Source organism: Danio rerio, chromosome 1, assembly GCF_052040795.2.
Source record: "Danio rerio strain M-AB ecotype USA chromosome 1, GRCz13ab, whole genome shotgun sequence".
Classification (NCBI taxonomy): domain Eukaryota; kingdom Metazoa; phylum Chordata; class Actinopteri; order Cypriniformes; family Danionidae; genus Danio; species Danio rerio.
Genome location: NC_141021.1, coordinates 2,027,397 through 2,053,945, shown reverse-complemented (window position 1 = coordinate 2,053,945; position 26,549 = coordinate 2,027,397). Strand labels below are relative to the sequence as shown.

The following is a 26,549-nucleotide window of genomic DNA, read 5'->3' as shown; positions in this document are numbered from 1 at the left end:
CAAAAAACTTTTAACAACCTGCACAATCCACTGTGCCAGATTTGCTTGACTCATTTGATCTGCCTTTCTAGCAACATCACGACTACAAGTTATCAATATTATGGTCTCTATTGTTTTAGTAATGGATGAAAAGTGTGGGAAGCTCAACCACAATCCACAAGCCAATCAATGTGGAGAAGAAACAGAGCAGCCTTCTCCTGTCCAATGACAAGATGGTCGGCAGAGGTCAGTGCCAAGCCAAGAGGGAATCAGTGTGATGCAAAATCCTGATATCGATCAAAGAAAACCTGCAAAACCATTAAGACGGGTACAGAGATGAACAGGTGCTTCATCGTCCTGATGGTCTTACCTGGGTCAGTACTTTTCAATTATTGTAGTTTAAACTTTATGCATCACACAGTGTCCTTTACAGCTAGAACTGACTTTATGCTAATATTCTGTTGCTCAGTAAGTCTATATCCAAATCTTTAGGTGCTTTTTAAAGATTATTTAATCCTCCTTTGACCCTGAAAAAAAAAAGTTTTTTTTTTTTGTATTGCATACAGTTTATCTGTAGACTGTATCTAATTTGCATATGAATACTTTTTTGTGGAAATTTAAAGTGATAAAATTAAATAATTAAAGTAATAGCTGGCAGAATTTTCATCCTATATTTTATATTGGTTATTTCTCTATACACTTATTGGGACTTCAGAAATGTGTAATAAACTTGCTTTTAGTCCTGGTGTCCACTATAGTAGGAAATCGCTGTGCTTTTGCTTAACTAAAATTACAAAAATGTTTATATTTCCATATGGATGCTACACTCGGTCATTAAATTAATGCCAGATCATGGAGAGGAAGTGTTCTTGTTGAATCTACCATGCACCACTAATTTATACAGTTTTATTATAAGTTAATTAGGGTAAAAGTATATTTAAAATATAGGCTGATCATTTACCATCACTTTATGTGCAATAAATCAAAAATAATTCCCTTTTTACGTTTAGATTTTTCTTAAACTGCCCTGTTCATGTTGGAATTGCCTGAATGTATATTTTCAAAGGTTTTTCAGCAACTTTATGCATCTTAAGTGATGATTTATCTTGTCTTTCATGAATCCACACCACACCACTTTCGGTTTATATTGTTGTTTTATTTTGAATTGATTAGAATATAGGTGTCTACAGAATCAGTAACCAAATTTTTCTAAAAACTCTGGCCAGGGTGAAGAATTTCTGAAACTCTGGATACAGTGGGGTCAGGTGGAAACTAGAACTGGAGTTTTTGCTTCATATAATATCTGCATGCTCACTGTTTACTCCTTTCTGATTGACCAGAATGGAGTAAACAGAAATTTGAGCATGCCGTGAACATGCAAAACTTGCTTTATTCACATCTACTGCATTTGGTGTGAACCCAGTCATGTCGACTGGGTTCACACCAAATGAGGTAGATGTGAATAAAGCAAATTTTGTGCTTGTGTTTTGGCGCTAAAGCATAGGTGAACCTTGTTTTGAATCTGTTTATGCGTTTGCATTGACTTGTATGCAATTTTCTTGCCAAAATACTTAATTACTGTACCTGTTTGGTCTCTTAACATGCATCACAGTGTGTTTTTGCTTTTTCATGCGGACAGCAGGGTTTTTGGTTTTAGTTTATATTTCGTTTTTACTTTTCGTTTTCAAATTCAGTTAGTTTTTGTTAGTTTTTAGAGGCAGATTTACTAGTTTTTAATAGTTTCTATATTTTGAAATGACTTAGTTTTAGTTTAGTTTTTATTAGTTTCAGTATTAGTTGTAGTTTTTTTTTTTTTTTAAATGAGGATATTTGTTAAGTGCAAGATTCAAAATCATTAGAATAAATATTGTATAATAAAAAGTCGGCCATACATTTTTTAAAAACCTGTATTTAGAGGATGCATGAACACTCATCTACCAATACCATTCCCATCCTCAAATGTAAATACAGCAGCCTACAAGATAGCAGCCTTAAGAACAATATGAGTGCAAGGCTGCTATGAGGTTAGAAACACAGTAGTGATGGGAAGTTCAGATATTTAAAGCGGATGTTAGGACTCAACATACCCAAAATTATGTAGTCAGCAATAGTAATTTCAGTCAGTTAAAACATCATCATGATCTAAAAAATGTCTTACTATGAAGTTTTGCCACCCAGCTGAAGCATGATTCACTTACAATTTTCTGTTACGATCATAATTCCATTACGATTTTCTGTCATGAAATAAACGTAAGTTTTTTCACCAGATCCTCTCATTTAAGCCCTCGATTTACCCGCGGTGCTGCTGTTCAAGTTTAGTTCAGTCACAGCAGGCTGTCATGTACTGTCTGTGTTTGGTTCACTGAATCACGCATGTGCAGTTCACCACTTCTCAAATTTGATCTCAGTGTAACGTTGCTATTCTGAATGAGAATATATATTTAATAATATATAATATATAATAATAATAATTCTAATAACTGAATGAGAGTATATATTTGATTATTTAAAGTATTTAAAGTATTAGGCTTGTTAAATAGTTTGTTTTGGTGAATTCGTTCAACCAGTTCACTTAGAAGATTTGTTCGCGATCACGATACAGAAATAAAACCCATTGTTGAGCACAAATGTGTTAAAGTAATAGTTTTAAGTGCCTGTAATGCTGTCACAGTGCTGCTGTCATGTCTACTCATTGTTTTTGTCGTGGGAGCAACAACGAGGACTGACTGGAGTAGAAATGGCTCGATGGCAGCAGGATTACAGACTCTGAGGTGTCGTACGGGTCAAACACCTGCAGCACGAATTAGATTTACTTCTAAAAGGCTTACAGTAAGATTATGTATTAAATGCATTTAGAAATATGAAAACAAAGGAGGTTTTTGCTATAATTTTAGTTAGTTTCAGTTAGTTTTGTATGTGCACAATGCAGTTTCAGTTTGTTCTAGTTTTTTAAAAATACTCTCATTTTTATTTTTATTTTAGTTAACGGTAATTATTTTGAATTTTAGTTTTCGTTTTTTTTAACTATAAAAACTATTTTTAAATTTTTTTTTAACTATTTTTATTTTCGTTAACTATATTAACCATGGCGGACAGAGTTTTTTTTTTTTTTTTTAACAAAAGCAAGGATAACCCCTTTATAAAACTGCCTATGTACTTGTGAACATGGCCTAAAGCACCCAGAGATCTCTGTATTGCTCTATAAGTTAAAGTGACTCTTTCTCATTAAAGAGAGAGCGAGTGCAAACAGAACTCTCCGCCACCTCCTATTCTCTTTCTTATTTCCCGATCTGTTATGTCTTGACATCTCCATTAACTCATAAATCCAATACAGTGGAGCTCAACAGAATCTGTCTTGTATGGCGAGGCTGGGTGGAGGGAGCGAGAGGGAAAAGAGAGAGAGAGAGCGATGGGAAATGATGAGAAGATCAATGGGTCCCTGTGCTGTCACTCCGCTCGCTCGTTTTCACATCCATCTCCAGCCCTCCTCCCTCCGTCTGTCCGCCCGAGTCTGACACCACCCCTCCTTTCTCTGGCCGGCCCGGCGGATTCTGCAGGCGCGGCTGTTTCGGGCCCACAATAATCCGATTGAGTGTGGGATCAATGACAAGCTGTGGTCAGCGATCTGTAGTCGCTCCGGCTCCCGTTGCACGCTGACCACAGGATCCCCAAACCGCTGACCGCCTAACCGGCACAGCCTGACCACTAATTTGGTCCGCTATGCCAAGGCGCCCGGCCAAGGTGGGCAAGAAAAACTGGCATGCAAAGAGCCTAAAATATACTGCAATTATGACTCCAAATGCTAAAGGTTGGACGCTGGTTCTATTAACAGCAAGGTCACGGGTTTTGCTTGAAATATTTATGGTTTATATTTGAATTGATGCCAGAAGTCATATTTTTTTACGATTTTTGCCACTTTTGGCAACTTTATGAATCAAAAGTGATGTTTCTGTTGCCTCTTAAAGAGCCCATATTATGGGTTTTTGAAAATTCCCCTCCATGTAGTGTGTAACACAGCTCTAAGTGAAGTGAAGTATCCAGCTAAGGCTTAAATCTGTTAGTGTACAATTTTTAAAACGGTTGATTCATCTATAAAAGAGTCGACTCATAGTGCTTCAAACGAGTCGCCTTATTACCGATTCATTAGGTGTTTCGCCATGACGTACGAACGAAACCAAGTTATTCACGTGCACGCGCAAACCCGGGAGATTTCAAACCTGAGGCCCCGCCCTCTGACGCAGAAACCCAGACACACAAACACACGCACACAAACATGCCGGTCGATTGAAGTCACACTGCAGATGGATATTATATCGAGTCTCTACCCAAAGATGAAACATCAGCATTATAACCAAGCAGTTGGAAACTACTGGAAACTTCTGGAAGCTACATGCTACAAAGAATACTTCATCTGAGTTTGTTAAAGGAAGGATCAGTAGAGTAACTTACTGATGGACGTCAGGATGGGTTTCTTCCTACCTTTCTCAAGTGTAAGTACGTGCGATTAAAGTTGTTGCCTCGTTGACTCTAGCTTGAAAATGTATTTAGTTGTGATTTGTTACTTGTAACCGAGTGTACTGTATCAGGTTAACTGGCTATATTCTCTTATCGCGTGCAAAGTCAAGTTAAAAACGCGACGCGTGCTGCTTTGTTTATGGAGCTCCGTGGTAGAGTTCTGCATTCTCGCGGCTGTCCCCGGAATAAATTTCCGAATAAATCGCGGGAGCGGTCGGTAACGGGTTTAATTTGGGACGGGAGCGGGCTGTCTAGCAATATCATGGATATTGCTATGCGAATGAGAAAGAGAGACTTGCTGCTTGGTGGTTGTGTGTGTGTGTTAGTATGAGAGAGAGAGAGCGAGCGAGAGCGAGCTTTGTGTGCTTGGTGCTGTGTGTGTGTGTTTATATAGACATCTTGGCTGTCTGGACTGTATAGCTGGGTGACTTTTGGTTGTGGTCTCCCCCGCTCTAGCGGGATCGGGCGCGGTGGGCAGAAAACGGAGCGGGTTCTCAGGCTAAAACCTGGCGGGTGGGGGCGGAAGCGGGAGCGTTGTCGTCCGGAGGTGTGTGTGTGTGTGTTTTTGTGTGTGTGTGGCAGCTAAAATCCACGCCTACACTATCGAGCGTGTATGAACTGTGATTACTTTTATATGGCTGATTAGCTGTTTGGCATTTCACTCTCTGACTGAAGGCAGTCGACCAATCGCGACAGACTGTCATCGGTCCAATCAGCGCAGATTAGCTTCGCGCTAAGGAGGGGTTTGGGAACAAATGAATCACTGGACGATTCATACGGGAGTCGCTGGGATAATTAGCTAAAAATAAATGCAGATTATAAGACCACGAAAGTGTTTTTTGACCTTGCATGCATATTAGACTGTTGTTGGAGACCCTTACAACCAAGATATGACCCTATTTCATGTATAATATGGGCTCTTTAAGACTTTGTATTATAATTTTATATATTGATTTGAATACAATAATCTAATAACTACTTACTGTAGCAATACCTTTACTTTTTTTTGCATGGTCTGACCATAAATTTGGTCTTCTTACTGGTTGTATTTACAACTGTGTCAGGGCTCGAAATTGAGACCATTTTGGTTGCATATGCGCCCGAAATTTTACCTACATGTATGCAACTTCAAGATATATTTGGAAGCATTTATGCGAGTGCATAAAATTTTTGCCGTGCGACCGGTTTTCACTGCAAAATGTTCACCGCATGCACAGACTTAAGAGACATTCACGCAAAATGCATCTTTCCACCTAAAAACGCCAAACACAGCGCTTATGAATAGTTTAAACAGTTGTCACATCAACTTGCTGCTGTAAATAAAGCCTGCAATGCTTGCCCCGCCTTCAAGCTCTTCTTATTGGCTCACTTCGCTAGAACAGAATGTGAATAGATTGGTTAATATCAGCTGTCAATCAATCAGTTCAAATGACAGAGAGCTACAGCCGCGAAAATGGTAAAGGTCTGGATACGAGAGAATGAAAACAACACTGACGGATTTTGTTTTAAAACCACCTAAAGTTACAAATAATGGTACATCTAATTAGTGATCATGTGGTGAACGTTAATACAGCATTTACACTTTTTAAAGAGTGGTTAAAAGACTTCCAGTGGGTTAAAGTCCACTATGAAAATGACTTAAGCCATTCACTGTAAAGTCGGTGGGAAAGAGTCTTCAGGTTTCAGTGTTTGCCGCATCAACATATTTTAAGCATGAGATGTTCTAACGTTATTTAATCCTTCGTTTAATCCCCATGATACTGTCAGTCATGCAACTGGCACCGCGTTAACCTTCGCAAAAGAGCTTGCATTCACATGCAAATAATAAGTTATACATCAATATCATCTGCGCAATATCAGACACCACCCGTGAGAGTTCTCACTCATTCATGTAAAGCAGTGCATGCAGTGTCGATGACCGAATGCAGATTTTTTTGTTTGTTAGTTTTGATTTGACATGCAATACATCTGTTAATATAAAACTTGTACTAATGGTGCTCATAATTTTTGGTGGGTGCGACTACATTTTGGCTGGTGCACCTAAACTTTTGAAGTTGGGAGCACCGGTGCTACCAAGCTAAAAGGTTAATTTCGAGCCCTGAGCGCTCTTGGTTATTTGAATTGATGCCAGAATTTATATTTTGAAAATATTTTGATGCATTTACAGGGCTCGAAATGAACTTTTTTGCTTGGTAGCACCGGTGCTCCTAACCTAAAAAATTTAGGCTGTTTGCGATGGTATACGTGGTGTTAAATTTTACATATAGCTGCCCTTTGCGCGGCGAACAGCATCTGGCGATTATATGAAGGATTAAACTGAAGATCTCGTGCTAGATGTGGCACACAGTTACCTGAAAATTCCCTCCCACAGACTTTTTATAGCGGACTTGAAACCACTGGAAGTCTTTTATCCACTCTTGGAAAAGTGTAGATGGTGGATTCATTCAGCACATGATCACTAGTAAGATGTGTCATTATTTGTAACTTTAGATGTCATGGTTTATAAAACTAAATCTGTCAGTGTTATCTTCATTCTCATCTTCAGCACTTTACATTTTCACTGTAGTAGTTCTCCCTGTCATCCCAAGACAGAAGGCATTGACTGAGTAATTGACAGCTGATATTTCAGTGCTAGAGCAGTGGACCAATAAGAAGAGCGCGAAGGCGGGGCAAGCATTACAGAATTAGCTTTGTTTACTGCAGCAAGTTGACATGACAACTGTTTTAAACCATTCCTGAGCGCTGCGTTTCACGTTTCAAGTGTGGAGATGCATTCTGTGTGAATGTCTCCCAAATCCGCGCATGTGGTGAACATTTTGCAGTAAAAACTGGTCGCACACAACAATTTCATGCACTCGCACAAATGCTCCCAAATATATTTTGAGGTCGCATAGATAAAATTTCGGGCGCATATGCGACCAAAATGGTCGCAATTTCGAGCCCTGCTTTATGAATCAAAAGTGATGTTTTTCTTGAGTGCTTGTTGAATTTACAACACACCACCAGTTTATTTGGTTTTATTTTAAGTTGATTAGGGTAAAAGTATATTATTAATAAAGGCTGGTCATTAACCATCACTTTATGTACAATAAATGAAAAATCATTCCCTTTTTACATTTAGATCTTTTTAAAACTAGTGCCCTGTTTATGTTTGAATTGGCTGAATGTATATTTTCAAAGATTTTTCAGCAACTTTATGCATCTAAAGTGATGCTTTTCTCAGTTTTGTGGGGTCTTTCATGAATCCACACCACACCACTTTAGTTTGTATTGTTGTTTTATTTTAAACTGATTAAAATAAGTGTCTACAGAATCATTAATCATCACTTTACTGTATGTACAACATTTATCAACTTTTAACCCTCAGATTTGTCTTAAAGGATCTATATTGCATGGCTTGACCACTAATTCAGGCTGTTATGTTGAAGGTTATGACATTCCTGTAGCTCGTTTGATTTTATTAACAGCAAGGTCATGGGATTTCCTTTAAAACATTGGTACTTGGTTCAACATTTATGCTTGAACTGATGCTGCATGCTCAAAAGTTTCCAAGCTCTTGGCAGCTTTATAGAGCAAAAGTGATGCTTTTTGTCTGAAATTTGAGCGGTCGATAAATCTGCAGCATCGCCTCTTGGGTTTCGCCCGTGGGTGTTGGTCAGCCATCCTCTCCTCTTGATTGTGTTTGTGTGTTTCTTGTGTGCTTGCGGTGTTCTCGGGTTTCCTTAATGGTTCCCAGGATGCATTGTGGCTGTGGCGGGAGGGGGCTCAATGAGACACATGAGATGCAGCTGAGGGAAGGATATGGCCATCATTGACATCTTCCACGATTCATATCCTCAGCCATTGCAGAGAATGCATACAGTAAACACCTTTCCGATTTGTGCATTAGCCGCTAACAGCATTAGGAAGTTGGATAAACACGGATTTGCAGGTGCATTTCCATTAGCGTAACGCTTTTGTGCCTTTTTTCCAAAAGAAACCATTACCAGCGCACTCATCCTCTATCCATAACCTTTTAAATAGGAGGCCTGCATTGAAAAAGTTTTCTACGCAGTTCACAGTTTTGTTCAATAATCGCACAGAATCAGCATTATTCTGGTCAGAGGTTTGCTCGATATCTTTGTAGAAACTAATTAAACAACGTCGGCGCATCTGATGTGGATGGATGGCTTTTTAATGATGTCAGCTGAAGTGAATATGCAAGCGTTCCCGCACCAATGGCAGATTGCAGATTGATTTTTCTAGGGTGTCATTACATATTATTAAAATCTCACGCACCGTGTGAGGTGAACGTTGTTGAAGATGCTAGATTAGTTCGCCGCATCTTGCAGACATCAAATGGTATGCTTAGTCTCCCTCAGCAGGTTCCTTCTAGAATTTCAATACTCAAAATATGTATTGTAAGGAAATGCAACTGTAGACTAACTACAATTAGACTTTGACTTGTTGACAAGGTTTATGTCGTTACTACAATCATGCAAAAATAACCACTCACTCATTATCCTTCAGCCTGATGGGGTCACCACAGTCAAATGAACCGCCAATTACTCTGGCATATGTCTAATGCAGTGGATGCCCTTCCAGCACTCCACACAGAAATGTTATAGTTTGAATATTTTTCAATTGTTTGAGGCGATGAGCTTCATACAAGATCTGGCAACTTGACAAACATGGACAAAAAGAGATTTTTCTTGTATCTAGATTGGGCCATGCTAGTTACAGGAGTTTCCTAGGAGAAATAACAAAACTTGAGGTTGTTGGGAGATGAGGTTGAAATACACAACCCAGGCTTATTCTGAAAACGTAGCCCTATATACATTTCTGAAGGGAGCCAAATACGACCCCAGGAGCTACGTTTTTTTTTTTTTTTTGCAGTTTTTGTTTTCACAAATCCACCAGAGGTCGCTGTGTATAATTTTTCAGATCTCAATTTTCTCTCAGGAGTGCAATTCGTGCCTGCTTTTCCTGCATAAATCCACCACTGACCGACCAATACCCCCTACTCACCCTCTTCCCTAAGCCCAACTGATAGTGTTTTCAAAAGCACAGATTGACCAGCACCCGCCGCCTTCCATAAACAGTGTTTTCAGAAGCAATCCAGAAAAAGAAAAGCCCTCGCCTGATTTTTACCACGTTTTATTATGATTATTATTGTTGTTTTCAGATTTTATCACATTCTCACCCAGTTATTTACTTGTTTATATTACTCTTTGGCTTCTTTTTCTATTTTACCTGTTTTCTGAAACCGTTCTTCACCAGACTCGAACCCCGCCATCACGGTCAACTATTCTCTGTGTCTCAAGTTTGCCGATGTACACGGCGAGCCACTGGACAAATTGGTAATTGCGGGAAAGTCGTCCACATAGAGGGTCAGGGTCAGCGCGAAAAGGAACGAAGTCATACCTCCCCGTAGCATTCGTTTTAAAGACAAAATGCAGCCATACACACTTCTGGCTACATAATTTGCACCCTCCAGAAATGTATACAGGGGTACGTTTTCAGAATGAGCCTATAGGGGGTCACACACCAGAAGCGCCGCTCAGCAATGCGCAGCACCATGCATTTCGATTTCTAAACATAGGTTTCTATCAGGATGCACACGCCGGCACTGCAAGTCTGCGGCTGTCCGCGGCGCCCAGCCAGAATCACTGTCATATAGGCCAGATGACCGTCTGGCCACCGGGAAATTTCCCGGTGCTCCCAATGTCCAGTCCACTGCTGGGCTGCACAATTTCAGCATCGATATCGCAATTTAATCATTCGCAAAAGTCACATTTTAGAATTTGCATTGCTGAGTTTGTATTATAATGTATCATTTGCATTTTTGAGGCCTGTGTAACACTATTAACTTTAATAATGTTTTAATTTTAATATTTAAATATTAAATATTTAAATATTTAATTACTGTACCTGAATACAGTTAGGTAATGCAAATAATAAAACACTGTTTGTTTCAATTGCAACTTTTGCTTGTTTTTACCTATGCTTTTGATGAATTTATTAGAGTTTATCCATCACAGAATCATCCTAATCAATCTAAAATGATCAATCCTTTCCAAATAGAGATATTCAAGTCATCTGGTGAAATTGTATTAATATTGCAATATGTATCAGAGATATTTCCCAATATCACGCAGCCCTAGTTTTTAAAATATGTAGGATAGATTTGTGAGCATTTTGTGTAAACACTTAAGCTTTTACCTATGCATTTATGCATTGTGTGATGAATCATGCTGCACTGAAAACCCTAATAAGTTGACTGAACGAAATTAATTGAGTACACTCGTTGCCTCAATTTAATTGAGTCACAGAGTCTCCCAAAACGTGCATATTTATGTTTATTTAACTTGCTGGTTTTGTAGATTATGCTTAATTGTCTGTGTGTAGTTATATACCACGAAAAAAAAAATTAAAATAAAAATAAGTAGCCATTTATTCCCATTATGGTGAATAATTATACATGAAGCCTTGTTTTCTGATTAAAAAAAAAACCTTGCACATATTAGAATTTTACAGTCAAGACTACATTAAAAACAACCCCCTTTTTTAAGGGATTAATTGTGATTTTGAGCTTACTATACTTGAAATTTTATGTTTATGCATTTTCATTGTATATAAGTTAACTCATCTTTTTAGTTGATAGGACCAACATGCTAAATTTGAAGTAATGTTCAGTCAACTTTGCTTGATTGTTTAAGTAAAGACAACACTAGGGTTTACTGTGTGTGCATTTGTACATTTTGATTTCGAAATTATTTCTGAGGCTGATACCATATAGAGACACTGTCCATGTCTGTAATGATACCTCGTTCCAGGCTTTTTGGTGCCGATCCAGTCCAGGCTCCAGCAGCTCAGGGCAGCATTGATCTCCCGGCTGGACGTCCCGCGCCAGATAAGAGCAAATGCGGATAGAAACACCGTCTCTCTGTCGGCCTGTAGTCTACACCGCTCTATCTCATTCTAAAAGATTGCGCATAATGCTGTATAAAAATGCTATTTATTATTTCTTTGATTTGCGTCTCCTCTAAAGAGCTGTCATTTGAGACTTTCAGCCCTCATGTCCTCGATAATATGATCTTGCGTGATATCTTTTGGAAACACAAGCAGGTTTATCTGTCAGTATATTTTCGGCCGTATGAAGTTACCCATAAGCACCTGCAGAGGGTGTTGCAGTGTCACATGATACACTACACTGACACACCGGCATCAGTTTCTTATTATCCTCTGTTCCGGGATCAGCTGAACACGGTCCCAGATGGGAATCATCATTGTTTTAGCAGCATCACAGATGACCTCAAAGCATCAGCTATAGACGCATCAGATCTTAACATCCTGCAAGATATTAATACACAAACGTTAAACATCGCATTTAAAATATCACCATTAAAACACAATCATTAAAAACAGAATATGAACAAAAGTATGAAAGTATAAGTTGTATTAATTTTGAAAATATGCAAAATACAAGAGAAAAATGCGTCATCATTTCCACATAAGATATGAAGCCACACATTTGTTTTCAGTACACTTTGTTTGGTAACACTTCAGCTTAAGTAACATTTCACACCATTCACTACTGGCTTATTACCTGCCTATAATTAAGACAATAACTGTTTATTAGCACTTATAAATAAAGTATTAATATTATTTTAAATCCTTAAACACAAACTACTAACTTACTAACTACTAATAAGCAGCTGGTTAGTAGTTTATTGAGCTAAAAGTCTTGACAATAGTTTAAAATGTTCATTAAAATAAAGTGCGACGCTTTACTTTAATGTGTTCTTGTTAGTAATGTTCTGCGTACTTACTATAGTAATTACAATTATTTATAATGGCATGCAACTAACAACACATTTAATCCACATTCTAACCCTAACCACAATGCAGTTAAATGTAATTACTTACTATAACCAATTAGTTAAATGATTAGTTACACTATAACAAGGAAACATTATAATAAATATGATCCTGCTTTTATACAAAAATGTACATTTTTCTTGCTCATAAAATCTGCATTTTACATTTGATTTTGAAAGGCAATGTGACACTGCAGTAATAATGAGTAAATAAATAATGAATGAATTACATTCTTTAATGCATCAAAATAGAAAACAGCTATTTCAACAATTAAATTGCATATATATATATATATATATATATATATATATATATATATATATATATATATATATATATATATATATATATGTATATGTATATTTCCAATTTCTGTTTATTGGAGAGCAGATTTTTTTCAGCACATTTCTAATCATAAATTTTAATAACTCATTTTTAATAACTGATTTATTTTATCTTTGCCATGATAACAGTAAATAACATTTGACTAAATATTTTTCAAGACACTTCTATACAGCTTAAAGTGACATTTAAAGGTTTAACTAGGTTAATAAGGTTAACTAGGCAGGTTAGGGTAATTAGGCAAGTTATTGTATAATGATGGTTTGTTCTGGAAAAAATATTGCTTACACGGGCTAATTATTTTGACCTTAAAATGGTGTTTAAAAAATTAAAAACTGCTTTTATTCTAGCCAAAATAAAACAAATTAGACTTTCTCCAGAAGAATAAATATTATCAGACATACTATGAAAATGTCCATGCTCTGTTAAGCATTGTTTAGGAAATATTTTAAAAAGAAAAATATTCAAAGGGGGGCTAATAATTCTGACTTCTTCTGTATATAGTTTTTTTTGTTTTGTATTATTTATCAAATCAGCCTTTGTGAGCTCAAGATATATATATATTTATATATTTAAACACTTAAAGCAGAGCAGCGCTTGGTCTTCTCCAACTGCTGTGTTTCCTGTAAATAATCGATTTTGGTAATTGCATCTCATTCGTAACAGACAATAGGAAAGAAAACCACAAATCAGATGTCTTTTATAGCTCATTTATTTCATCTAGGGAACAGTGAGAATAAATGCTGCTTACATGTTTGTCTTAAAATCTTAAAAACCCTTTATTTTTGAGAACAATTCTCGCTATTAATACTTTTAGCTAAATAAACTACCAACTTGCTGCTTATTAATATTTATTAAGTTAGTAATCGGGGTTAGGTATTAGATAGGACTGGGGAGAATAAGATCATGGAGAATATGTGAGTATTTAGTAACTGTATGAAGAGTGTGTAAAGCATTTCTTGTTGAATTTCAGAATTGCTTTGCACATGTCTCATTTTACTTTTGAGCCAGCAACCTTAAGCTACATATCCTGTTATGATTTATAACATTGGACACATTAGACACAGGTAATAGCAAACATGCTCAAACCGATGTCTTCAACCCAGGCTGATTGGAGATATGTGCCCAGGGCTACATTTATGAGAATCAAGAAATATGTACCCTGACTATGTCGTCTTCCAGTTTTTGCTTTCACAAATCCACTTAAGGGCAGTTGTGTATCTTTTTAATAATCTCAAATACATTGCTTACACGTTTTCTCATGTGTAAAAGAATCCAGCAGAGGCCGATGTGTACTTTTTCTCAATCTTGACATCTTTCTCATGAGGGTCCCTGAGATGAGCCGGTCAGATTGTTGTTGTGTATAATATAACTCAACTCGTGGTGTGTTCATAAGCAAACTAGAAGAGAAAAGCCACTTGCTTTTACCACAGTTTCACACTGCCCGAGTTTTGTTTTACCTGGTTTCTGGAACTATCCTTGGGTTGACTCCAAACCTGGTGTGCTCCGCTCCTGACGTTGTTTCTGGTGAGCTACAAAGTTCCCAACGGGAAAAACAGTCCATACAGTGGTAAGCGGTCAGTGGTACTACCTGCCAATTCAAATGTTAACACTTGATTGAATAAGAGGTTATCAGTTGATAGATATGGGTCAGTACTAGTAGGCTCAGAAAGCTGTTATCATCCATTCATATGGTTAATCAGCTATTGATCACATACAGCTGTGGCTGAAAGTTAGCGAGACTTATTTATTAAACTTCCCATTAATTGTATTTTATTAACGTCTACCCCAACCCTAACCCCAACCATCACAGAAATGTAAAAACAGATATCAGGTCTTCTCTATTAGTATAGCTGATTAACCACAATAATTATTTATATTATTTATTTCATTTCTTATTAATTGTATTTTGTTAAGGTCTACCGCAACCCTAAACCCAAATGTCACAGTAATGTAAAAACTGATCCGAATCTGGAGACTTATTAAAGCTGATTAACCATTAGATAGATAGACAGTCTTCTGAGCCTACTAGAAGCGCAGAAGGCCACTACTGGCCCATGTTTATCAGCTGATAACGCCCATTCAATCAAGTGATAACATTCGAAGTGGTTGGTACCCCATAGTGTTCATTTTACACACAAAATGCAGCCAATATGTACCCTGAGCACATATTTCTCGGTTCTCAAAAATGTAGCCCTGGGCATATTTTCCTAATGAGCCTGTGTTGTGCTGTCCAAAACAGACTTCTGAATAAGCAAGACTTCATTGGTCAACAAGCTCAGTTCTATAAGCAGCATAAAATAGAAATTCATTAAATCTATGGTCTTTTCAACAGTTATATCTAAGATACACAAGTCATATTTCATAACCATTTGCATTGAACCACTGAATAATTTCTATCCATGTGTCTAATTTTACTTTAAGGGGAGCTATTATGAAAAAATCACGTATATAATCACTTTTACAGCTGTGTGCGGTAGTAGTGTGTGAATATAACCAGCTTCTAATGGTAAACATGTATTATGTTTATTTTTTATAATCACACACTATAAACACAGTCTGCAGAAATACTTTGACATTCCTGTACGTGTAATCAGGGGAAAGCCCCGCCCACTACTGACCACCTCTCCCTCATTTGCATAGAATGTTAGTCTCGTTATTTATTCTGCCACTATGCTGTCCCATAGGCATTTGGAGCTCCGCCCTCTTTTGAAAAGAGCACAATCTCATTTGAATTTAAAGCGACAGTCACCAAAACGCCACAATTAGGATCAAAGCATAAAAGCGTCAGTGTTAGAGAGTTGTAAAACATTATTTGTGTGATATTTTGAGCTGAAATTTCACACACACACACACACACTAGAGACATCAGAGACACATTTTACATTGTGTAAAAAGGAGCATAATAGGTCATCTTTAAACAATTGAGAGCTATAAGCAACCTCAAGCCACATACAGTGATTTATAACTCTGGATGCTCAATCTTAAATCGGTGATAACCAAACCCAACCTGACAACTTAAAAACCCAGATGTCATGCTTAAAAAGTTGTTTAGAGTGGAACGTAAGCGATCCCATTTGAAACAAAAATCTCACTTTCCATTTTAAACAAGCTGAAACCCAAAGAACAACGGAGAGAGCGAGATGGAGAGGAGAAACGAGTGAAACAATGTCTCTGTTGGCGCGTCCCAAAGGGAGAAGTGAGACGCTTTTAAGTGCCGTCTCTCTCTTCCTACTGTCTTCCAGCTTTTCATCCTCTTCTCGACTCGCTGACATCCTATCAGGCTCAGCGGCCCGGCAGTCGATAGCCCATTAGTAAATAAGGGATGCATAATTTATTAAATATGCTTCAGATACATATTTCAGCCTTGGGTTACCAGTCATATCTCTTTGAGGAGCTGGGCTTTAATTAGGGTCTCCAGCAGGGGCGTCTCGCTAAAGTGTCTGCGAGAAACGGCACTCTGGACCGGCTCTGGTGACAAGGATGAGGGTGATTTGGTGTAGAGGGACAGTGGAGAATTGGCTCGCTGTCAGAGCGTCCTCTGGTAATAATATACCTGCTCAAACTGACATCTTGGATGCTCGTGTGATGCTGCTGTCCAAACTTCTGAACTAGACTAAGCAGCTTGACTTCATGGGTCAACCAGCTCAGTTTTCTAACCAGCATAAGCAGTCCACATTGTTTTTAACAATTATGTTTATGCAACTCAGGTCATTTTTTAACAAGCAAGCAAGCAAGCAAATAAATGCCTAAAAAATAAACAATCAAATAAATAATACATACATTAAGAACTAAATAAATAAAATGTGAACAAATAAATAATAAAGAAATAAATTTACAAATAAATGAAATAAATAAAATGTATACAATCAAATATGTACATACAATACAAACAAACAAATATAAGTAACTGCTTAAATAGATTATATATATAAATACATACCTGCGTTTGTATTCTTTTAGCAAAATAGCAGGTTGTTCATAAATCTGTCATGACCCCTTTATAATCATGACATGACACAATAAATAAATAAATTAATGAATTAAATGTAAATAAATACATACATAAATGATAAATACATACATGCATTCATGCATATTTATTTTGATAAAAGAATCTAAAATTTAGAGGTAGCAGGTTCATGAATCATAACACCTTTATAATCATGACATGACACAATAAATACATACATACATACATACTTAAAATGTAAATAAACAAAAAATTAAATGAATAAACAAATAATCAAATACATAAAAATAATAATAAATAAATAAAATGGAAACAAATAAATAAATACATAAAACATGCAATCAAATAAGTACATAAAAATAAAACAAATACATAAGAAACTGCATAAATAAATAATATATAAAAATACACACCTGCTTATTATTTTGCTAAAAGAATATAAAATTCAGAGGTAACAGGTTGTTTATAAATCAGTGATGACACCTTTATGATCATGACATGACACAATAAATAAATAAAATGTAAACAAACAAATACATGAACAAACAAATAGATAAGTGATCAATAAATACATACATGCATATTTGTTTTGCTAAAAGAATATTAAATTCACAGGTAGGTTGTTTGTAAATCTGTTATGAAACCTTTATAATCATGATATGACACAATAAATAAATACATGCATAAATAAATGTAAATAAGTACATAAACAAACAAATAAATAAAAAATTAAATAAATACACAAAGAAATGATTAAATAAATAAATAAATACAATGGAAACAAATAAAACTTAAACATATGCAATAAAACAAGTGCATGCAAATAAAACAAAAAAAAAAATACATAAGTAACTGCATAAATAAATTATATAAAAGTACATACCTGCATATGTATTTTCCAGGTTGTTCAAAAATCCTTCATGACACCTTTATAATCAAGACATGACACAAAAAATGAACAAACAAATAGATAAATGATAAATAAATGCATACATGCATAAATAAAATGCAAATAAATAAATACATTAATAAACAAACAAATAAATAAATACATAAATAAATGTTCAAATGAATAAATAAAATGAAAACAAATAAATACATAAAACATATGCAATCAAATAAGTACATAGAAATAAAACAAATGCATGATGCATAAATAAATATGTAAAAATGCATACATGCATATGTATTTCAATCTTGACATGATACAATTAAATACATTAATAAAATTTAAATAACCAAATACATATACAAATTAATTAATGCATACAAACATAGGTATTTTGATGAAATAATATCAAATTCACAGTTAACGGGGTGTTCATAGATCTGTCGTGACACCTTTATGATTATGACATAACACCTGATGACTATGAATGAGATTGTATGCATGCTTATGACTCATTTGCTCAGTTATGTCATTTTAAATTCAGTGATGACATTGTTTTAGATGTCTAGTTAGCACTTTTGCCTCATAGCAAGAAGGTTGCTGGTTCGAGTCCTGGCTCGACCAGTTGACATTTCTGTGTGGAGTTTGCATGTTCTCCCCGTGTTGGTGTGGGTTTCCTCCAGGTGCTTTGGTTTCCCCTATACAGTCCAAATTCATGCACTAAAGGGAAATTGTTGGACTAAAATTGGCCATAGTGTATGTGTGTGTGTGTATGAGTGTGTATGGGTGTTTTCCAGTACTGGGTTCTGGCTGGAAGGGCATCTGCTGGAATCTATGGCGGTTCATTCTGCTGTGGCAAGCCCTAATAAATAAGGGACTAAGCTGAAGGAAAATGAATAAATGAACTTGACATTACCAAGATAATACAACTTGTCATAAATCTGTCATAAACATGATCTTCATTAGACCATTATAATTGTGTCATAAACATTCATATGATCAGTTTGTTCAGTGGAACAAAATAAATTTGTTGTTAAAATTAAGTTTGTTATTATTTAGTCAGTTTATTTGTCTTCATTCGTTCATCCAAACAATTGACCAAAGTGCCTTAAAAATAATAATTAAAAAATTATAAATACAAAATAAAACTTAAATTCTATAAATTTGGTTGTTCTAAAAGTTGTTTTATGTTCAGACTTTGTGAGAATCACCTATAACACATTTTTATTTGTAAATATAGGAGGATTTGCTTTTTATATTACTGTGTTATTGCAATATGAATGTTGTGAATTCCTGTATTTGTGCGTTCCGCTTTACGGTTCAGAAATAGGGAAGATCAGACCTCAGCCGGCCCCTCACTTTACACAGTTCCTCATTCAGACCCCTCATTATCAGGCCAGAGCGTCCTGCGTGACCTCTCTGACAACAGCCGCAAGTTTCGAAAGTTATCCATCCATATCTTTTAAAATAGAGTCGATTGACACACATCCTATAGGATAACATTATCAAGGAGAGACAGCAGCTTCTTTTACCACAGTGGCATGTGCACATACTGTACCTGTGGTAATGTGGTTAATTAAAAGCTACAGGGAACACTTTAGAATAATGGTCCATTAGTTAATGTATTTATTAACATTAACTAAGCATGAATAATCTTGTAAAGCATTTAATTATCATAGTTTAACATCAACTAATGCATAATAAAAATCTGAAGTTGTGCATGTTAACTTTAGTTATTGCACAGAGCGTTCAAATGAAGTAACTTTATTAACTTAACTAATGTTTATACAGATGAATAAATACTGTAATAATTGTATTAGTAATTGCATTACTAGTTTGTTCATGTTAGTAAATGCATTGACTAATGGACCCTTATTTAAAAGTGTTGCCATGTTCCACAAAGCTTATTATATATAAATATATACAAAAATATGAATAGTTTTCAGCATTATTGATCATCAAATCAGCATATTAGATGATTTCTGAAGGATCATGTGTGACTTAATCACCCTATAAATGATCTTGGTCTTTGTGAGCAGAAGACATGTGGTCAGATGTGGCGTTGCTTGGCTTTTCAAACTTACAGCTGAAGCCAAACTGGATTGACATGAAGCTAGAAAGGTCAAACCACAGACCTCAATCTAATGAGTCAACACAACCTGATGCAGCAGGAGCGTTTTTACCAAAGCAGATGCAGAAAGTCTTGTGTCGAGAGACAATAGGCTGATGGATATACAGTTATTGCACTGTGTTTTGATCTTTGAGATTATTTACATTGAACTAAATGTTCTTTATGTGAGCAATTCCATGCAAATGTCCACCTCGCCATGAAAAAATAAGTATATTTGATTCCTCCTTAAGTCACACAAGTGGCAATTTCACATTGGTCCTATCCATAATGGAGAGATAACATCCATAACTGAGAGATGTCACATCCATAATGAAGCTTTATCTTCATAAATGCAAAAACGTCAAGTCAAATTAAATGAATCATATTAGTTCTGTAGAGAGCCGACTCTTATCCTTTTGATTAGCATTGCTTTTGGGTTGTGCAGTTTAATTCATTATTTCTACAGAGTGACATCCATATCTCATCTTTCTTTTCCTCATTTAAAGGTGCAGTATGCAAGTTTGACACCCAGTGGTTGAACCAGGTATTGCATTCTTGGATCAAAACAAACTAACCCAGGCTCATTTCGAAAACGTAGTCCCGTGGACGTTTCTGGAGACCGTGAAATACGTCCCGGAAGGTACGTATTTTTGCAGTTTTTGTTTTCGCGAATTCACAAGAAGCCGCTGTGTGTGCTTTTTCACATCTCAAATGTCTCTCAAGAGCGCGCAGTTCTCATATATGCATATGTTTTTTGAATGTCCAGTTATCAGTACATTTTGGGATAAGGTATTTCAAACTACTTCAGAATTGTGTGAGATGTTCATTCCCAAATACCCTAATATCTGTTTATTGAATGATGATTATTATCTAAACCTAAACAATTCCCAACGCAGGATATTTCATACTGCACTAACTGCAGCCAAGAAAGTTATATTTAAAATATGGCATGAACCCTCATTTCCAGCGAATAAAATGTGGCTTATTGAACTAAAAAATATTGCACTGTTAGAACGTTCCACTGCAAGAATTAACAGAGCTAAACCCCATACAATCAAAGTATGGTCCGATTTTATTGAGAAAATTTCTTATATAATAACTAGTTAATTCTCACCCCAGAGTTTTTTTCTCTTTTTTTTCTGTGTATTGTTATTCATTTATTATTGTAATGTCTTTATTTTATTATTATTATTATTTGTAATTTCTTTATGTATTTTTATTTAATGCAAACCCTGGCTTGTATATAGTTGTTGCTAGCTATGTATGCTGGCTTTGTTCTGCAATAAATAAATAATCAAAAAAAAAAAAAAGAGTGCGCAGTTCTAGCGTAAACCCACCCTCCTCCTTCCCTGAACCCAACCAATTTTACCGATTGACCCGCCCAGATTGGTTAAAAACCTTTCCTTTAAACCATTGTACATTCTTTAACAATTACAATTATTAGTTTAGTTTTATTTTACATTAAAAGGTAATAATTTCATTAAGTGTTGTTAATTCTGTTACATTTTTTTCATAAGAAACACTACCGACAAGAGAATCGTTAAAAGTACCGAACCGATAAGTGGTATCGATAAAAGTAGTAATACCGTTAAAAGCTTAACGATACCCATCCATATACAGCTCATGTGCTTTATTCAATGTTAAATCCTAATTATATGAGTTTGAATGCCGTTTTATTACCATACTACTGAGGGGAGCGGCAGATAGAACCGTACCATTTCGTGAGTGAGTGCATATTCTGTGCTTTTGAATGGTTGTATTTAAATTTCTGTCGTGTTTTTGTCTGTAGCGTGTTGTTAGGACACGGGGTTACAATGCAACCTGCTCACCTAATGTTTACGTTCATAATATTTATTTGCTAATTAATAACCTCATGTGGAACTCTGAATCTGTCTCATTTCAGAGTCTGCTACTGCCCACCGGAGGTCGCATTTCGGTGACAGGCGCATGATTTGAGATTTTTTCTGACTGATTGAATGAAATATGCTGTTTTCCAACAAGGACCCGGGTTGCTGAATTATAATTGGGTAAACTGGCATTGGTCCAGTTAAAACACCCATAAACAAGACAGCATTCTGGCACGGAAAACACATGTTCAAAGCAGAATATCTGATTCAGCGTAGTTTTTCAGACAAACAACTTTAAATTGGCATGTTTCTTAAATATCAGCAAGCAAATTGAGGTATTTTTATGCTTTACAAGAGTCAAAAACATACTAACAGCAGCTTTAAACTATATAAAGAATGTTCACATATTGATAATTTTCTGATCTCATAACTCTGGTTAGTTATTTTGGAAAATATGAACAGATGTTTTAATATAAAGTTAACACATACTTTCTGTGTGAAGTTGCAAATGTCACATCCTTAACGCTGGATTTGCTCATGTGGGCTTTTAAACACTTTTAGTGGTTGTTTAAAGAGGGCTAGTCTGTAGTAACCACACTGCACATGTCATCATAGAGGGGAATTACAGTAGTATTACTGCTGACAGCCGGTTTGTATGTATTTTACCTTGAGATTGAGATGTTCTGACAGCCAATACTCTTCTTGTCAGTCTGTCATTACAATGCTCAAATGCACACGTTTATGCTATAATGTTACTCTGCGATTTAATATTTGGCCCATGCAGTGACCAGAAGTAATACCATAACTGTCTCCATGCACCTTAGTGGAGAGACAAACCTGGCCAAGAATCACAAAACAAACTCATTTCAAGCCTTTGAGATGATTTCCAGCAATATTTCGATCGAATGATTTGATAATGACCACAGATTGCAGCAGATTTTTATGAACGTGCGGTAGGATGCAGCGTTGCGTTCTGCAAACCGCCGAGGAGCAGAAGGCAAGCAAATATTATCTCGAAATCCTCATGTTTCCCAGAAGCTCTCAGTGGAGTGGAGCAGTGAGAACGAGTAACACATGCTTTCCATTTGAGCCCTTTCACCCCGCCATCAAAGATACGGCATATGCTGAGAGTGTAAACACAGAGGCCCAGCATCCCGCTGCAGATCATGTGTCCTCTCATCTCCTCTCGTCAGTTTCTGCACCTTCCTCCTCATCCTTGCTGCTCTTTACAGAATTAAGAGAGGTAAGACGGGTAGTTTTAAGAGATCTTTTGGGCCAATAATAGCAATTCTGATGTCTGAAACCAGCCCATGCTCGTTGGAAAATGCTGCATGTCTTAAGGCAGGGGTGTCCAAACTACGGCCCGCGATCAGTTTTGTGGCGGCCCGAGAGGCTTTTTATGAATATTAATAGAATCTGGCCCGCTATACAAAAATGTACGTAATTCAATAAATAACCACCGGGTGTCGCTATTACATGCCTTCAATTAGGCAGCAGTTCCTGTTATGAAGTAAAACGGACCGAACAACAAACTGAAAGAAACATAATTCATAATCAGGTTTAGGCGAGCCATGGCACAAGCAAGAAAAAGGAAAATCAACAGTGAGTGCAGGAAATTTCACTCAGGATGGGGCAAATATTATTTCTTCACAGAGGTCAGTGGAATATGTGTCTGTTTAATTTGCCAGGAATCAGTTGCAGTAATGAAGGAATATAATATTAAAAGACATTATAAAATAAAACATCAGGCCTTCAGCTCTTACACTGGTGCCGAACGAGATCAAAAAGTAAAACAAATAGCAGCTGGCTTATCCGCTCAACAACAGCAGTTTTTTTTCGTGCTAATAAAGGGCAAGAAAATTCTACGCTGGCTAGTTATGATGTAGCCCAGCTAATCGCACAGCACAGGAAACCTTTCACTGAAGGAGAATTTATGAGGGAGGAGTGTTGCAAGTGTAATTTGCCCAGAGAAGATTCAAGAATTTAAAAACGAAAGTCTTTCTAGAAACACAGTTGGACGATGAATTAAAATAACTAATTAAAATAATTCCATTACACACACACACACACACACACACACACACATAGGCTACATACATACATACATACATATATACACATATACATATACATATTCACACACACACATACATATATATATATATATGCGCGTGTCTGTGTAATGTATGTAATATATGGCCCGGGACAACTTTTTTTTTTTGCATCTGGCCCTCGGCCCAAAAAGTTTGGACACCCCTGTCTTAAGGTCTTTGCACACTAAAGTCTAAAATTTTTGTATGTGTATGTGTTCATTAGTAAATCTAATGAATCTTTTTTTTTCAGTGTATAACACAAAGGAAATACAGCAGTGTAGATGGCGTTAGTTGTTAAATGTGGTAAATGTGTGGTGATTTTTACACATGTATCCTGTATATCTGGTGGTTTCTCCATCTGTAATATCCACTCTGCAGCTTCTGCTCAGCGTTGTGTATTTGCATAATGTCTGGCGTCATGCTTCTGCTTTAATTATGACCTCTGCTCCTGACAGGACAGAGAGGAGTCGCTTGCCCAAACCTGTGGTTTTTCTCGTGTGTGTGTGTGTGTGTGTGTGTGTGTGTGTGTGTGTGTGTGTGTGTGTGTGTGTGTGTGTGTGTGTGTGTGTGTGTGTGTGTGTGTGTGTGTGTCTCAAACAAAGGCTCAGAAATGTGGAAGTGAAATGAGAAGTGTGGAACAGTTTGAGGTTTTAACATTTCTGTTGTTTGAGTTTTGACACCGAGCCAGAGTGTCTGATCAAACCACAGCTCCAATCTATTCTGGTGGCCACCGCAAGAGTCACAGCCAGATCCCTTTGACCTGATAGAAGAGAGAATATAAAATTAGGTCTTATTAAGGACAATTCTGAAGTCTGAATTAAGAGAGAAAAAGAAAAACACGAGTCGTGCATTTATATTATTATGACCACGTTATGACAAAATTAAAGATTACTATGACAACGTTGAAACCTCAGTTATGAATAATAAATGATAAATGAATAAACATAAATAATAGAATAAAAGTTGAAATTACGAGGAAAAGTCAGAATATGACAAAAAGTTAATATTTAAGGTCTTTTATTTTGACCTAAAAATGGCATAACTATGCAACACAGGCTCATTGCGAAAATGTACCCCCGTGTACACTATTGGAGAGTGCGAATTATGTAGCCAGAGCTACAAATGACTGCGTTTCGTTTTTAAAACCAATGCTATAGGGTGGTATGACTCCGCCGATGGCTTCTGTGTCTTTTTGGGCTACCTGCTGACCACTTGTGTGTGGACGTTTTTTCCGCTGTTACCAGTTTGACCAGTAGCTCACCATGTATGTCAGTGGACTAGAGCAGCGGGTGGTTAAGTCTGGTGAAGAATAGTTCCATAAAGCAGGTAAAACAAAAACAAAAGGCATAAAATTAAATTAAAAAAGTAAATAACAAGGTGAGAATATGGTAAAATCAGAAAATGTGGTAGAAATCAGACGAGGGCTTTTCTTTTTTTGGATTGCCTTTGAAAACACTTATCGGTTGGGTTTAGGGAATGGGACGATCAGGTCGGTTGGGTTGGGGTCAGTGGTTGGGTGGGGGTCAGTCAGTCAGTTGACAGCGGCCTCTAGTGGGGTTACTTGAGAGAAATTTGAGATCTGAAAAAGCGTACACAGCGGCCTCTGGTGGATTCGTGAAAATAAAAACAGCAAAAAAAGGACATATTTCACTCTCTCTAGAAACATAAGGGGGTACGTATCGATAATGAGCCTGGTTTTGTAATTATGACAACGTTGAAATCATGAAAGTTATAATTATTATAAATATTTTTAAGATTATGACACCAATAATCTAACACCATTTGTATGTCAAAATATCCATCATAATCATAATCTATCATATTAAAATGTGAAATGAAATTGTGACAGCCTAAATAATAACACAAAAAAATCTAAATTACATAAAAAATAATTACACAAAAAACAAAACAAATGTATGGCATAATTGTCATAATAATAGTCATTATTAATTACAAATGATTACATCATTACAAATGTCATAATAATAGTCATAATTAGGAGACAAATCACGCAAAATGTTTGAAAGATGACTCGTATACAAGATGGCAAGAATATATAAACACAAAATTATTGTCTAAATTTAGCTTAAATATTTTATTTTCCCAAATCATCAAACAAAGTAAACCAGACTTTATCCTACTGAGTAAAAACGTGACCAACAAATAAAACTTTTTTTTTTTTTGATTAAATGAATACATTTTTAGCTCTAATATTAAATAAATAAATCTAAATAAATAAATAATTGTCTTTATTTAGATTTTTTAATGTATTCATTGGGGTGTACTCATTTTTGCACCCCAATCTTGTTTGTCTTGAATATCATTTAATTACTCATTTGGGTCTCTTGTTATTTCCCCAAGAATAGTAGTTGAGCAATATAAATCCAGGCATCTTCTGAGCACCACAATTTTCCCTCTTTAACTGCATTTTCCAGCAATGTTTCCTAAAAGACTCGCATAAACACAAGAGTTGTGCATTGAATTCAATACAGTATGGGTTTGTGTTTGTTGTTTGCTGAAGGTTGAGTCGGTTTATTGTTTATGATTGTAGTTCAGTTCCACAAACAAAAGCCAAACGGCCGGAATCATCATCATCATTGCTGAGCTGTGATGAAAACTCCCCGAGCAATTAAACAAATAGCCATTCCTCATCACACACACACACACACACACACACACGCACAGAGAGAGATACTTCCTGTTGTTTAATGGTAACGGTAAAGGGTAAGTAATAAACAAAGAGACGATTGAATGCCAAGAGAGTCATTAATGAAGTCCCCAGTGTGTGGAGATTCACGCACACACTCACAGCACAGTGGTTAAAGACTTGCTTTCTCTTCCTTCTTATTTGCAGATACATGTGAACGTGTTCTTTTTCATGTACACATGTAAACTTACAGGGAAATATTGAAAATATATCATCTTTTTTATTTTTTTATGT

The 26,549-nt window shown here is 36.2% G+C and overlaps 1 protein-coding gene across 2 annotated transcripts in view; it reads left to right on the top strand.

The window, feature by feature from the left end:
* Positions 1-26,549, top strand: part of runx1 (RUNX family transcription factor 1) — a 212,103-nt gene that overhangs the window by 30,704 nt on the left and 154,850 nt on the right. The window contains exons 6-7 of one of the 2 annotated variants that reach the window (XM_087236317.1): positions 120-353; positions 20,175-20,308. The gene's annotated coding sequence lies outside the window, so the exon portion shown is untranslated. The remainder of the gene's footprint in view (positions 1-119; positions 354-20,174; positions 20,309-26,549) is intronic. The other variant, XM_087236318.1, reaches the window with a different exon arrangement.